This window comes from Mustela nivalis (genome assembly GCF_964662115.1).
Source record: "Mustela nivalis genome assembly, chromosome: 5".
Lineage (NCBI taxonomy): Eukaryota > Metazoa > Chordata > Mammalia > Carnivora > Mustelidae > Mustela > Mustela nivalis.
The window spans coordinates 23075360-23088007 of NC_139024.1; positions in this window are offsets into that span (position 1 = coordinate 23075360).

The following is a 12648-nucleotide window of genomic DNA, read 5'->3' on the forward strand; positions in this document are numbered from 1 at the left end:
ATCAAAAGTCATCACTAGTCCCATAAATCTACATTGAGAATTGAGACATGTTTTATACTTAATACATACCATAGTTCTTGAGGATAGTCTTCTAAATACCATTAATCTCTTGACCTGGCCACATCTGATTAAAGTCTAACTCTAGGCTTCTAACTGCATAACGTGATCTGAAATAATGCTTTAGATCGTTTTTGTGTTTCTGATAAATGCCTACATCTTTGACTAGATAAACCATTTACTGTTAAAACATTTCATGCAGCAGCGTACACCACATATGGATTTTTGGTTGAATGTTTTACAAATTAAAAAACAAAACAAAAAAACTAAAGCCTTCTCTCTTAAGGTAAGGCCTGGCCTAACTTCTCTGGATTCTACATATTCTAAATGTGTTAATCCTTTTAACTCATTCTTCTTTCCATTTCCAGCCAAATAGTTTTTATTTAAATTCACTGTGTCCTGGGGCGCCTGGGTGGCTCAGTGGGTTAAGCCGCTGCCTTCGGCTCAGGTCATGATCTCAGAGTCCTGGGATCGAGTCCCGCATCGGGCTCTCTGCTCAGTGGAGAGCCTGCTTCCCTCTCTCTCTCTCTGCCTGCCTCTCCATCTACTTGTGATTTCTCTCTGTCAAAGAAATAAATAAAATAAAAATCTTTAAAAAAAAAAAAAAAAAAAAAAATTCACTGTGTCCTAAGGCTTGGGTTCCTGATTCCAGTGTGGAAGAAAAGTTCTTGTAGGTTCACTGCCATGTGCCAAGCTAAATGACTGGCCTGTCCTGTGACTAAGGAGGGCCAACCTTTCTGGTTTCATATCCTTAGCCCCTCCCCCCACCCCAGCCCCTCAGGTTTTCTGGAATGACTCACTCTCTCTTGTGCCTCACAGGCCCTTCTTCTGGAGGACCTCCTCCCCTCCCTTTAAGGGATCCTCTGAAATTACCTTTTAATGGATATAAATTGAAGGAAAAAAAAATGAACTTTTCTATCAAGAGGAGAGTTTTTCACCACATCTCGGAGGAGGAAGAGGAGGAGGTGGAGGGGGGGGGGAGGAGAAGGAGGAGAAAAAGAAGAAGATTTATTTGGGGGAGAGAGAGAGAGAGCACATGCATGAGTGAGTCGGGAGAGGAGCAGAGGGAGAGAATCCCCAAGCAGATGCCCCTTGGAGCAGAGCCCACCATAGGGCTCAATCTCATGACCCATGAGATCATGACCTGAGGGGAAACCAAGAGTCAGTCACTCAACTAACCAAGCAGTCCAGGCACCCCTTCTCAGAATATGCTTAACAGAAATACTTCAGTCTTCATTCTGAAGCTTCTAAGGACTTGTAACAGTTCCAGTGGCTCATTCCCGTCTACCCTCTGCCATCTTGCCCTCCATTCCTGGACACGACAGGAGTCCTAACTGGCATCTTCCAATCTGCCAGGCAGGGTTCTCTGGTTTTTCTGTGCGCTTCAATCTCAGACAAAGGGATCTTAAGCCCCCAGAAAATCTGGCACCTTTTTCCATTCTTGTGTATAACAGGAAGAACGGGGAAAATAATTTATTGAAAAAGAATCCCAGAGAGTACATTCCTGCCTTGCCACTAATTCCCTCGTGGCACTTAGAAGGTCACGTCCAGTGTCTCTGGTTTCACTTCCTCATCTCTCACAGGAGGTATTGGACCAGAAGACTGCCAAGGCCCTGCCCAGGTCTAGCAAGATAGAATCTTCCCTCCCTTGGAGAGCCCTGGAAAGTGGCCACCAGAGAAATGGCCCTTCGTGGCCATAGAGATGGAATGACTGGTCCTACTCTGTGAGTGTGGTGGAGAGGCAGTGACAGGGAAGAGCAGAAGTACAGAAGCTGGTGGGGTGGCTAACAAAAGCTTTAAAAATGGACAAATAAAACAATTCAGCGGGAGAAAGACAAGTACTGAATGATCTCACTTAAGTGGAATCCAAAATGCCAAACTCATAGAAACAGAGAACAGATTGGTGGTTGCCAAGGGTGGGGGTGGGGGAAATGGATGAAGATGGTCAAAGGGTACAAACTTCCAGTTATAAGATGAGTAAGTTCGGGGGATGTAATGTACAGCATGGTGACTGTAGTTACCAACACTTGATTATATATTTGAAAGTTGCTAAAAGAGTTGATTATAAGTTCTCACCAAAAAGTTCTCATGCAAAAAGTTGTAACTGGGTGACGTTATAGATGTTTTATTTATACTTTATCTTTTTAAGATTTTATTTACTTACTTGAGAGAGAAAGCAGAGGGAAAGTGAAAGAAGTAGACTCCCTGCTCAGGTAAGAGCCCACCGTGGGGCTTGATCCCAAGACTCTTGAGGTCATGACCTGAGATGAAGGCAGACACTTAACTGAATGAGCCACCCAAGTGCCCCCACATAACTTTTTACAAAGATTTTATTTATTTGAGAGAGAGAGAGACAGCAAGAGCACAAGTTGAGGGAGCAGCAGAGGGAGAGGGAGAAGTAGGCCCCTCGCTGAGCAAGGACCCTGATGGGGGGCTCAATCCCAGGACCCTGAGATCATAAACTGAGCCAAAGGCAGATACTTAATGACTGAGCCATCCAGGGGCCCCATGATGGATGTTTCAACCAGCTGTATTATGGTGATCACTTTGCAATATACATGTGCGTACACACACACTATGTATAAAATTACTACTGTGTTGTACCCCTTAAACTTACACAGTGCTATACATCAATTATATCTCAATAAAGCTGGGGGGAGAAAACAGTAAGGATGAACATTTGTATGACACTTCGTACTTAAGTCAGGCTTTCATTGACACGATTTCATTTAAAAGTGGAGAAGCACTTTATGGAGTACAACCCCCATTTTTATAAATCATAAAACTGAGGCTCGGAAGCTATGGGAGCTATTCTAAGTCACATGACTAGGAAATGATAGCGCACAGTCCACCGTGCAAGCCTGCCATTATTAGATCTAATGTTCTTTACACTGGGCCAGGAAGACTTGTTCAGTTGCTCCTCGACTCTGCAACTGTGAAACCCCTGACCTTGGCCCCTGGGGCGCTGGTAACCCTTCCCCCTGCCAGACCTCTTTTTACTCTAATTTATTATGATTTATGTTCTTTGGTTCCATTCATCAAAGCTTCTCATCATGTTCTGGTAGCTCAAGTTCACCTCTCTAAGAAAAGTCAAGGCAGGGGCACCTGGGTGGCTCAGTCGGTTGGGCATCTGCCTTTGGCTTAGGTCATGATACCAGGGTCTTGGGATTATGTCCCAAATTGGGCTCCTTGCTCAGCGGGGAGCCTGCTTGTCCCTCTCCCTCTGCCTGCTGCTCCCCCTGCTTGTACTCTCTGTGTCAAATAAATAAAATCTAAAAAAAAAAAAAAAGAAGAAGAAGAAGAAGAAAAAGAAAGGTCATGGCACTTGGGACTTGCCTTCTCTATCCCTAGAGATCCCAATATACAGTTATTAGGGCTTTACAGGGGGAAGTACAAATAGAGCATTTCTTTCTTTCCTTCTGTTTGTCTTTCTTTTTTCAGAGAGAGAGAGCAGGTGGATTGGCGGGGAGAGGGAGAAGCAGATGTGGGGCTCAATCCCAGGTCCTGGGGATCATGACCTGAGATGAAGGCAGATGCTTAACCGACTGAACCACCCAGGCACCCCTGAATAGAGCATTTCTCTTAAACGTAAAAAATACGTCTGTTTAAACAAACAACAAAACCCTCATGCCTTTGAGGATGGCTTTAAGTTATTTTCACTATGTTTCTTGAGAACAGCTCTCACTGTGGTGGCCGTCTGGCACCTCTGCCTTTTCCACTGGAAGGGAAGGTTCGGGTCCCGCTGGCTGGATCTTGCCACCGGCTGCTGGATAAAAAACCAGGTAAAGATACAGATGTGTGTGACATCTCCACATGCGTGTGGCTGTGGGCTGTGGAGTCTGGCAGGCTTTTCCTGTCCAGGTTTCCCTCATCAGGGATGATGCCTTCACATACGCATCTGTGGGGGTGGGCCCTGAAGAGCGGGAGGCACCCGGGTCTTGGTGGTCCCCCAGATGACCCAGGAGAGGCTCCTATAATTGGGAGGGATCATCACTGCAGAAATCTCAGTCCCGCACAGCCCTGTGGAGAAGTACTGCTCGGGGGTACAAGACGTCACATCTTGGGTTCAAGTCCCTCCCAAGCCTTTTGATCACTCTTGTCACCCCATGACAAGTCACCTAACCTCCCTGCACATCAACATGTTCATCTAAAAGACGGAAGCAAAAATGCCTGCTCTTCTAATCTTACAGGTTTCCTGCAAGGCAGTCGTTCTCAAAGTGTGGTCCCCAGAACAGCAGCATCAGCAGCACCTGGGACATTGTTTAAAATGCAATGCTCAGGCCCTCCGACCCCAGACTTAGAGAATCAGAGCTATGGGCTATGGGCAGACAATCTGTGTCAGCACAAGTCCCCCGGGTGGTTCCAACGCCCTCTGACATCAGAGGAGACCCGCTCTAGAGCAAGGAGACAACGAATGTGAATGGCGTCTGCAATCTGCAATGCCGGCACCCTCACCACGAGAGCCACGGCTCCATGGAAATAATGGTCCTGACTGCATCCCCAGGCTCTTGTTAAAACACTGACTCCCCCGAGGTGAGTAATGCCTTACGCTTTGACAGGTGTCAGTCATTTGCAACAGGGTGGCAGGCTATTAAGAATAAACACTTTCCAGAGGAAAACCTTAGGAAGGTCGAGTGTCTGTGGGTGGATAAGAGGCCAGGAGTGAGAGGGAAGGAAGGGACTTCGGCCATGTTCCGCCTCTGCCACTCACCAGCTATATGACCTTCGGCAAGTTACTTAAAGGACATCCTTATTTCGATAATGACCTCCATAGGTTCCCAAATTAAGTGATGCCATACGTGCAAAGCTCTGAGAGCGATGCATGGTTCATACAGGCCTCCAAGAAGTGACAGCTGTCGTTAGCAGGAGGGCACCCGGGCTACCTGAGGCTACCACCCAAGACCAGTCCTTGCTCCCGTGTTGCTCACCAGGCCCCCAACCATTCTATTGTTGCTCTTACTCTCACCATCGCCATCAACAGCCTCACCCCTTCCACCCCACAGCTCCCCGACTTTAGGCTTAAGACTGCACCCTAAGATGTCCTTGAAAAGCTGAACTGCCAAGGAAGGAACGAGGCAAGGGATTATTTCCCAAAAGGGCGTGGCTGTCTCAGAGGCAGCCTGGGCCATGTGATGCTCTCCAGAGGGGACAGCGGTGGGTGACACATTTTGAAGCCAGGAAGATGGCAGGCTACCAGGGGAACAAAGTCCTTCCTCTGTGGGCATGCCCTTTTCTGGTCTGGGGGTGTGGCAGGTACAGCCCGAGGTAGGCAGAGTGGACAGCCTTTGTCCATTGTTAAGCACTGGTGGATCCGGCCAGCCCAGATTTTATCTCTTGGGTGGCTCCAGGCACCTGTCTGCTCTGGTTCAGGCCTCTGAGATGGGTCATGTGGGCTTGTCTTGTCTTCCCCGGGATGACTCAGGGGCAGCGGGCGAAGAGTCGCCCTCAGCTCCACTCCTGATAATGAGAGGCCAGATTCCTTCGGATTTAGTAAGGGCACTCCTGGAGGCTGTCTTTTGTCACTCATCCACAGTGGGAATTCTCCTTTAATGAGCGGTGAGGCACACCCTGCCCCCAGAATGGGGGGTGGAGGTGGCCATTCCGGGTGGCACATGAACAGTGCTGATTTCACAGTGGCCGGCCCAAAGGTGAGGGACGGGGCGGGGGGCAGGACCGGCCAGAGCAGTCTGAGAGGGACACGCCTCCTGGGCCCGCTTGGCCAGCCCTCCCCAGCCTTCCTGCCCAGGCCCCAACTCCTCCACACCCCACCTGGCCAAATAGCTCCAGGGAGATGCTGCTACAGACGTGGGAGGCAGAGGAATGGTCAAAGAGAGGGGGTCCTGAGTGCTCAGTGATACCCGACTGGGGACAAACAAAGCCGCCACTGGGCACCCGTGCTCTGGCCAGCCCCACTTAGAGCCCCGGGGAGACCTTGGCCTATTGCAGCACCCTATCCGTTGCACGCAATGCCCTATCCTTTGCACGCAGTGCCCTATCCTCTGCACATAGTGCCCTATGCTTTGCCAGTTCACACCCTGTCTCACCCTGATCCCGAAGCTCCCTACAGCAGGAAAGGAGGATGAAACTTCTCTTCAGCTCAGGGATACTGAAGGACACATTGGGTCACATGCTCCATCCCGTGAGGTCTGACTCCAAAACCCATCCATTTTCTTCTACTATACCACTGGTTTTTAAACTTCTTCTTTTTTTTTTTTTTAAAGATTTTACTTATTTATTTGACAGTAGATGGAGAGGCAGGCAGAGAGAGAGGGAGAGAGAGAGAGAAGCAGGCTCCCCGCTGAGCAGAGAGCCCGATATGGGACTCGATCCCACGACCCTGAGATCATGACCTGAGCTGAAGGCAGAGGCTTAACCCACTGAGCCACCCAGGCGCCCCTAAACTTCTTTTTTTTTTAAGGATTTTTTTAACACCTGAAAAGAATGCCTCACTATATTATCTGTATAACTTCCTGTGAATCTATAATTATTTTAAAATAAAAAGTGAAAAATATATCTATGCAGGGCCCCAATATATAAAATACATCAATGAGATACTATGAGAAGTCAGGAGAGTGGCTCCCCTTTCGGGGGCAGTGTTGGAAAGGAGCATGGGGGCTCCTGTGGGGCCCAGATGTTCTATTTCTGAAGCTACGCTGATTCCACAAATGTGCACAGTTTGTAAGACCTCCCTGACCTGTACCTTGATGATCCCTGCCTTTTTCTAAGTAAATGTTAAACTTGAAAAATTCAAAATCGAAGTAAAGGTGCTTGGTTGAAAGCAAGGAGTCTGGGTCTTGATTCCTCCTACTGGCACATGAATGGCTGGGTCAAAAGCCGTCGGCTCCTTGGGGCCCTTGCTGACTCTTCCAGTGCCATGTCCCATCACCCAGTTACAAACCGTAGCCCTCGAGCTAAAAACCACCATTCAGACGTGTGTGGAGAAAAGCTTCTTCCTGGATGTGGAGGAGGATACCACAAAAGGACACTGAGTGAGAATGGAAAAGACAGGCTCTGGGTCTCCCACAGAAAAGCTGTGGGACCCACTTGGCGGCAGGGGAGGGGGGCACCGACTTACACAGAAAGCAGGGGCTTAGCATGGAGGATACCCACAGAAAGCCAGGTTTTTGAAACAGACTTCTTTGGACGCAAGAAATCCGTTCAGCCGTTTCCTAATCACAGGGAGCTGGAATTAGCAGCCATTCAACATAGTCGCTAAGTAAAAAGGCAGGAGACAACATAAAACAAACTAGCAAATCTTACTGGTGCTCAAAACTGGCCACGTACTTCATTCGCACTTGATTTGGCTTTGATGCAGATTTCTGGGTGGGCCGTTACCTCTGATCAGCATGTCTCAGCCAGGCTGTTGGTTTCCTCGCGCCTGGAGAATGTGGTTAACATTTTCTCCTGTAATGCACCAAATTAGTGTCCATGGTTCCTTGCCCACTCCTGTACCTGGAATCGGCAGTAGCTGCCAACCCACAGCCAAGGGCATAAGCTGGCCCAGTGTAAGGTTAATTGGACCAAAATGAAGCCATGACAGTTTAACAGGCCCTCCCAGAAGCCTCCAGGAGGAATGCTTAGGTGGGCTCCCCCAAGACTTGCACAAAGTTTGGAGGTGAAGTTGCTCTTGCTATTTATGATAGCAGGGTCTCCTGTCCCTGTGTCAAACAGCCACCTGCTATGAGGTAAATCGGTTAGACAAAGGGAAGTCGTTTATGAGCTCCTGTTTCTAGAAAGGGCTATTCTCTGAGGTGTTAGGATAAATGATAAAAACAGTAACTCAGACCAAGGACCTGACCTAGGAGGGGAGGGCAGGTGAGGAATAAGGCATGCAGGTGTCAGGGTCTCCTTGGTGACATGGCTTTTCTGTGAGGTTCTTTTCAGTTCAACGGTACTGCACTTCACCTCAAAGAAACCTGAGTTTTGTTCTACTGCATTTTCAGGCTAAGGGGAAAATTCTTTTTAGATACAGCATTTGTCACAGGAGAGCCACGTTCTCTGATTTCTGCCCAGGACACTCTCTCTGCCCTAGGACTCCTCCTCTGCAGAAGAATGGCGGGGAAATCCCAGTTGGTCAAAGTGGAAGCAGCCAATTGCAGCACATGGTTAGCTCTTATAGTAAAAGCCAACCCAACTCAGTCACATCCATCAAAGGGTTCATCTAGCAGAGTGTGGTAATAGCATGGTCCCTCTACACTTTCAGACGTCAGGTCTGTTGGGTCCAATTGTGGGAGGCTTATTTTTAATACTGACACATTAGAATCTTTCCAGAAAAGAGACCAGCTTGGTAAGGTATCTGGGAGCTGAGTCAGTTGAAGAGAAGAGATATGCGTAGCCCAGAGAAGAGAGGGTTTATCTGGGGATGGGATAGTTCTTAGGCAGGGGGAGGGGGATGAAGAGCTCTGACTCTTCTGGGTGGTGACCATCTGAGTGATACTAACAAGGGCTTGTCCAATACAAACTCCTAGATAGAGTTTCCCCATGGCCCAGTCACTGATCTGAACTCTGGACATACTATGAACTCATTTAATGCTCATAACAGTCTTATGGGGTACTGACTGCTGTTATTACCCTCATTTTATGGAAGCGGAAACAAACACAGAGAAGTAAGTGACTTGCCTGGTGTCACACAGCTATAAATGACAGAGCTGGAATTTGCACTCAGCCCTCTTACTAGCCCAGGATTTCTCCAACTTGGCACTACGGACATTTGGGGCTGGGTCATTCTCTGTTGTAGGGGGATACCCGGTGCGCTGTATGATATTTTGTGCCATTCTTGGCCTCTACCTGCCAGAAGCTGGAAGCACCCCTCATCAGAGCAAAGAAATGACTCTAGAAATTCACCAGTATTTCTTGGAGGGCAAAGTCACCCTCAGTCAAAAACCACTAAGCGCGAAGGGATCGGACTAAGATCTCTTGGGATGGGACAGCGAGCCTCGTGCAGGAGACAGGAGCCATGCTGCTGCCTTCCTCTTCCATTCAGTTGTGGGGTCCAGAAGGACCTCTCTCCTGGAGGCTTTATCATGCTCATCCTAACTCGACAGTGTGATTGCCTTGGACCCTACAATTGTCTAGAGACATCCTAGCCCCAGAGGCTGTTTTGATTTTTAACATGCCCAATATTTCTTAATTTTACTACCGTTTGCCTCAGTATGCCAAAAGTCAAAGGCCAGAAAGCAATTCCAGCTCACTGGGGCAAAAGCTGAGGCAAGGCCTCAACCAAAACCCACACGTTTTTACGGGAGGCTCTCAGAGATAAGCTCAGACAGACAGTGCTCACAGTGATACATTGGGACATGGATAGCCTGAGCAGGAGGGGTGAGTGTGAGGACAAAGGGTAGGAGGCCTGCAGTTTCCACCCTCCTGGGAGACAGCTAAGTGTCACAGGCTACTGTGACAGGGCCAAGGACAGGGTTGAAGAACATAGTGTCCAACTCGGGCCCTGTCCTTTCTGGGTCACCAGCCTCCTCTGCTTTCACGATCTCTCCTCAAGAGCCCAGAACAGTCTGTTAAAACCCTCCACCTGACCATGTCACTCCCCTGCTTGAAATCCTCCATGGCTACCCTTCTCACCAAGTCAAAGGCCAGACTCATGAGGCCCTCTCCGCTCCCTGAGTCCCCTTACACTCCTTCTTTCCTGCTGTACCTGGAATTCTGTGCTTTTCCTCTTATGTCTCCACGTCAAATCAAGCTTTCCAATGGAATGTTGCTGAGTAGATTAGCCTCACCTCCTTTCTTTATTATTTAAGCTCCAGGTGGCTGGGTCATCTCCGTCCAGGATCCATCAGGTAGAGTAAGTGCTCCAACTTTGTTCTTTTTAAAGTCAGCTTTAGTTGTCCTGTATGATTTCCAAGTCCACGTACATTACACAACAAGCCTACTGATCTTTATAAAAGATCTTCCTAAGACTTTTTTTTTCTTCCTAACACTTTGATTGAAAATATGTTGAATCTGTAGATCAATTCAGGGAGAATACTGAATCTTCCAATCAACGAACACAGTACTGCTTTCCATTTAATTGTATCTTCTTTAATATCTCTCAGCAGGGATTCATAGTGCTCAGCATGGAAGACTTGGACATTTTTATTAGACTCATTTCTAACTATTTTATGTTTGGTGCTGCCATTACAAATGGAATTCTTTTATAAAAGTTTCCTTTTCAAATTGTTTGCTGCTAGTATTTAAGAATATAATGGCTTTTCCTATAATAACTTTGTGTCCTGCAACCTTACTAAATTCGCTTACTAGTTCCACTAGTTATATGGTAGATTCCTTGGGATTTTATATATAAATAATTGTAACATTTGCAAAAAGGTAAAATTTCATATATTCCTTTTTGGTCTTTGTGCCTTTTATTTACTTTTCTTACCTGATTGCAATGGTTAGAGCTGCCAGTGCAATATTAAATAAAAGTGAATGCAGGTATCCTTCCCTTGTTTCTCATCTTAGGGAGAAAGCATTTTATCCTTCACCATAAAGTATGATATTTGCTGTTGCTTTTCCAGAATTGCTTTTTATCAACTTGAGGAAGTTTCTAGTTACTTAGAGTTTTTATCATAAATGGTGCTGAATCTTATTAAGTGCTTTTCTGCATTGATTGAAATGGTGAAATGGTTTTCCTCCTTTAGTAAGTGTCTTAGTCCGTTCATGCTCTATAACAAAATACCAGATGGGCTTATAAACAACAAAAATTTATTTTTCAAAGTTCTGGGGCCTGGGAAATTCAAGATTAAGTTGCCAGCAGATTCAATGTCTACTGAAGGCTCACTTCCTGGTTCATAGATGACTGTTTTTTTGTTTTGTCTTCACATGACAGAGAGGATGAAGGAGTTCTCCAGGGCCTCTTTTGAAGGGTACAAGCCCTCGTGAGAGCTAGTTTCACAACTTTATCACCTCCCAAAGGCCCCATCTCATAATAGTATCACATGGGGGATTAGGTTCCAACATATGAATCTGGGGACACATACAGTCTGTAGCACTAAGACTGACGTAGTTTTATGGAGGTCATAAAAAGTGTGGCATATGAGATCCTGCCATGGAAAGCTTCAGAGTTCTTGGAGAAGAGGTGTGAAGGTGTGAAGGTGACATAAGGACCACAGCTCTTCAGTCAGCAGACCTGGCCTTGAGAACTAGTTCTACATCTGACTATAAGCAAGTCAACTGAACCACTTTGAGCCTCAGTCTTCTCAGATGTCAGATAAAGGAAATAATCCCTACCTGGGAAAGCTCTGATGAGGATTAAAGCACACCACCTAGTGTCTAGCACATTTAACAGTAGACACTGGGGGGGGGGGGTTGGAGGACACAGTCAGTTAAGTGTGTGACTCTTGATTTCAGCTCAGGTCATGATCTCAGCATCATGAGTTGGAGCCACCATCTCGCAGGCGGGTGTGTTTGTGTGTGTGTGTGTGTGCTCAGCACGGGGTCTGTTGAAGATTCTCCCTCTCCCCCTACGCCTTCTCCCTTCCACTCTCACATCTGTGCACTCTCTCTCTAATAAATAATCTTTTTTTTAAATTGTTTAAAAAAATAGGGCATCTGGGTGGCTCAGTTGGTTAAGCAACTGCCTTCAGCTCAGGTCATGATCCTGGAGTCCCAGGATCGAGTCCCAAATCGGTCTCCCAGCTCCATGGGGAGTCTGCTTCCCTCTGACCTTCTCCCCTCGCATGCTCTTTCTCTCTCTCTCAAATAAATAAATAAAATTAAAATTGTTCAAAAAAATAGACACTATTGCCTATGCTGCTATATGTGAAACTCCTTTTTTTTTTTTTTTAAGATTTTATTTATCTATTTGACAGAAAGAGAGATCCTAAGTAGGCAGAGAAGCGGGCAGAGAGAGAGGGGGAAGCAGGCTCCCTGCCAAGCAGAGAGGCCGATGTGGGGCTCAGTCCCAGGACCCTGAGATCATGACCTGAGCCAAAGACAGAAGCTTAACCCACGGAGCCACCTAGGCACCCCAGATGTGAAACTCTTGAGGCATTGCTTCTGGAGAGGGAAGATACAGTGTGCCCAGTTGGGAGGACAAACACCCCAACACAGCTTCAGCTCAGGGCAGAGAAAACTACTTCCAGGAATATGTGGATAAAGGCTTCTCTGATTCTTTCCTGTGTGCCTTGATGATCCTGTGTAGCAGACCGGTTAGATAAAGTAGTAGACCCATTAGATAAAAAGCCACATACATCCAAAAGTGGCATTGTTTTTGATTAAACAAAATGCTCAGATGCTGGAATATCTGAATCCAAAAGGTACCAAACCCATCTTTTGCAAGAAGGCCGTCTTTTTAAACCACAGGTTAACAAAAATTCCTGATGACTAACTATACAGTCACAGAACACCCCCTTTTTGGATTTCCAATTCAATTTAAAATCTATCTTTAAGATTATCACAATCCTTGAGATAGCTTACACTAGGAGTAGGGTAATTTAGCACATCTTGGAGCATTACATCAAATCAGGGATATTAACCATGTGACATGAATAAAAGGGTCCTTTTTATTAAGTGGTCCAATAAATGTGCAAACACTGAGTTAATCATAGTTAAACATTCTTTTTAAATCACAGGACTTTAAGATACAAATGCACAATGCCAACT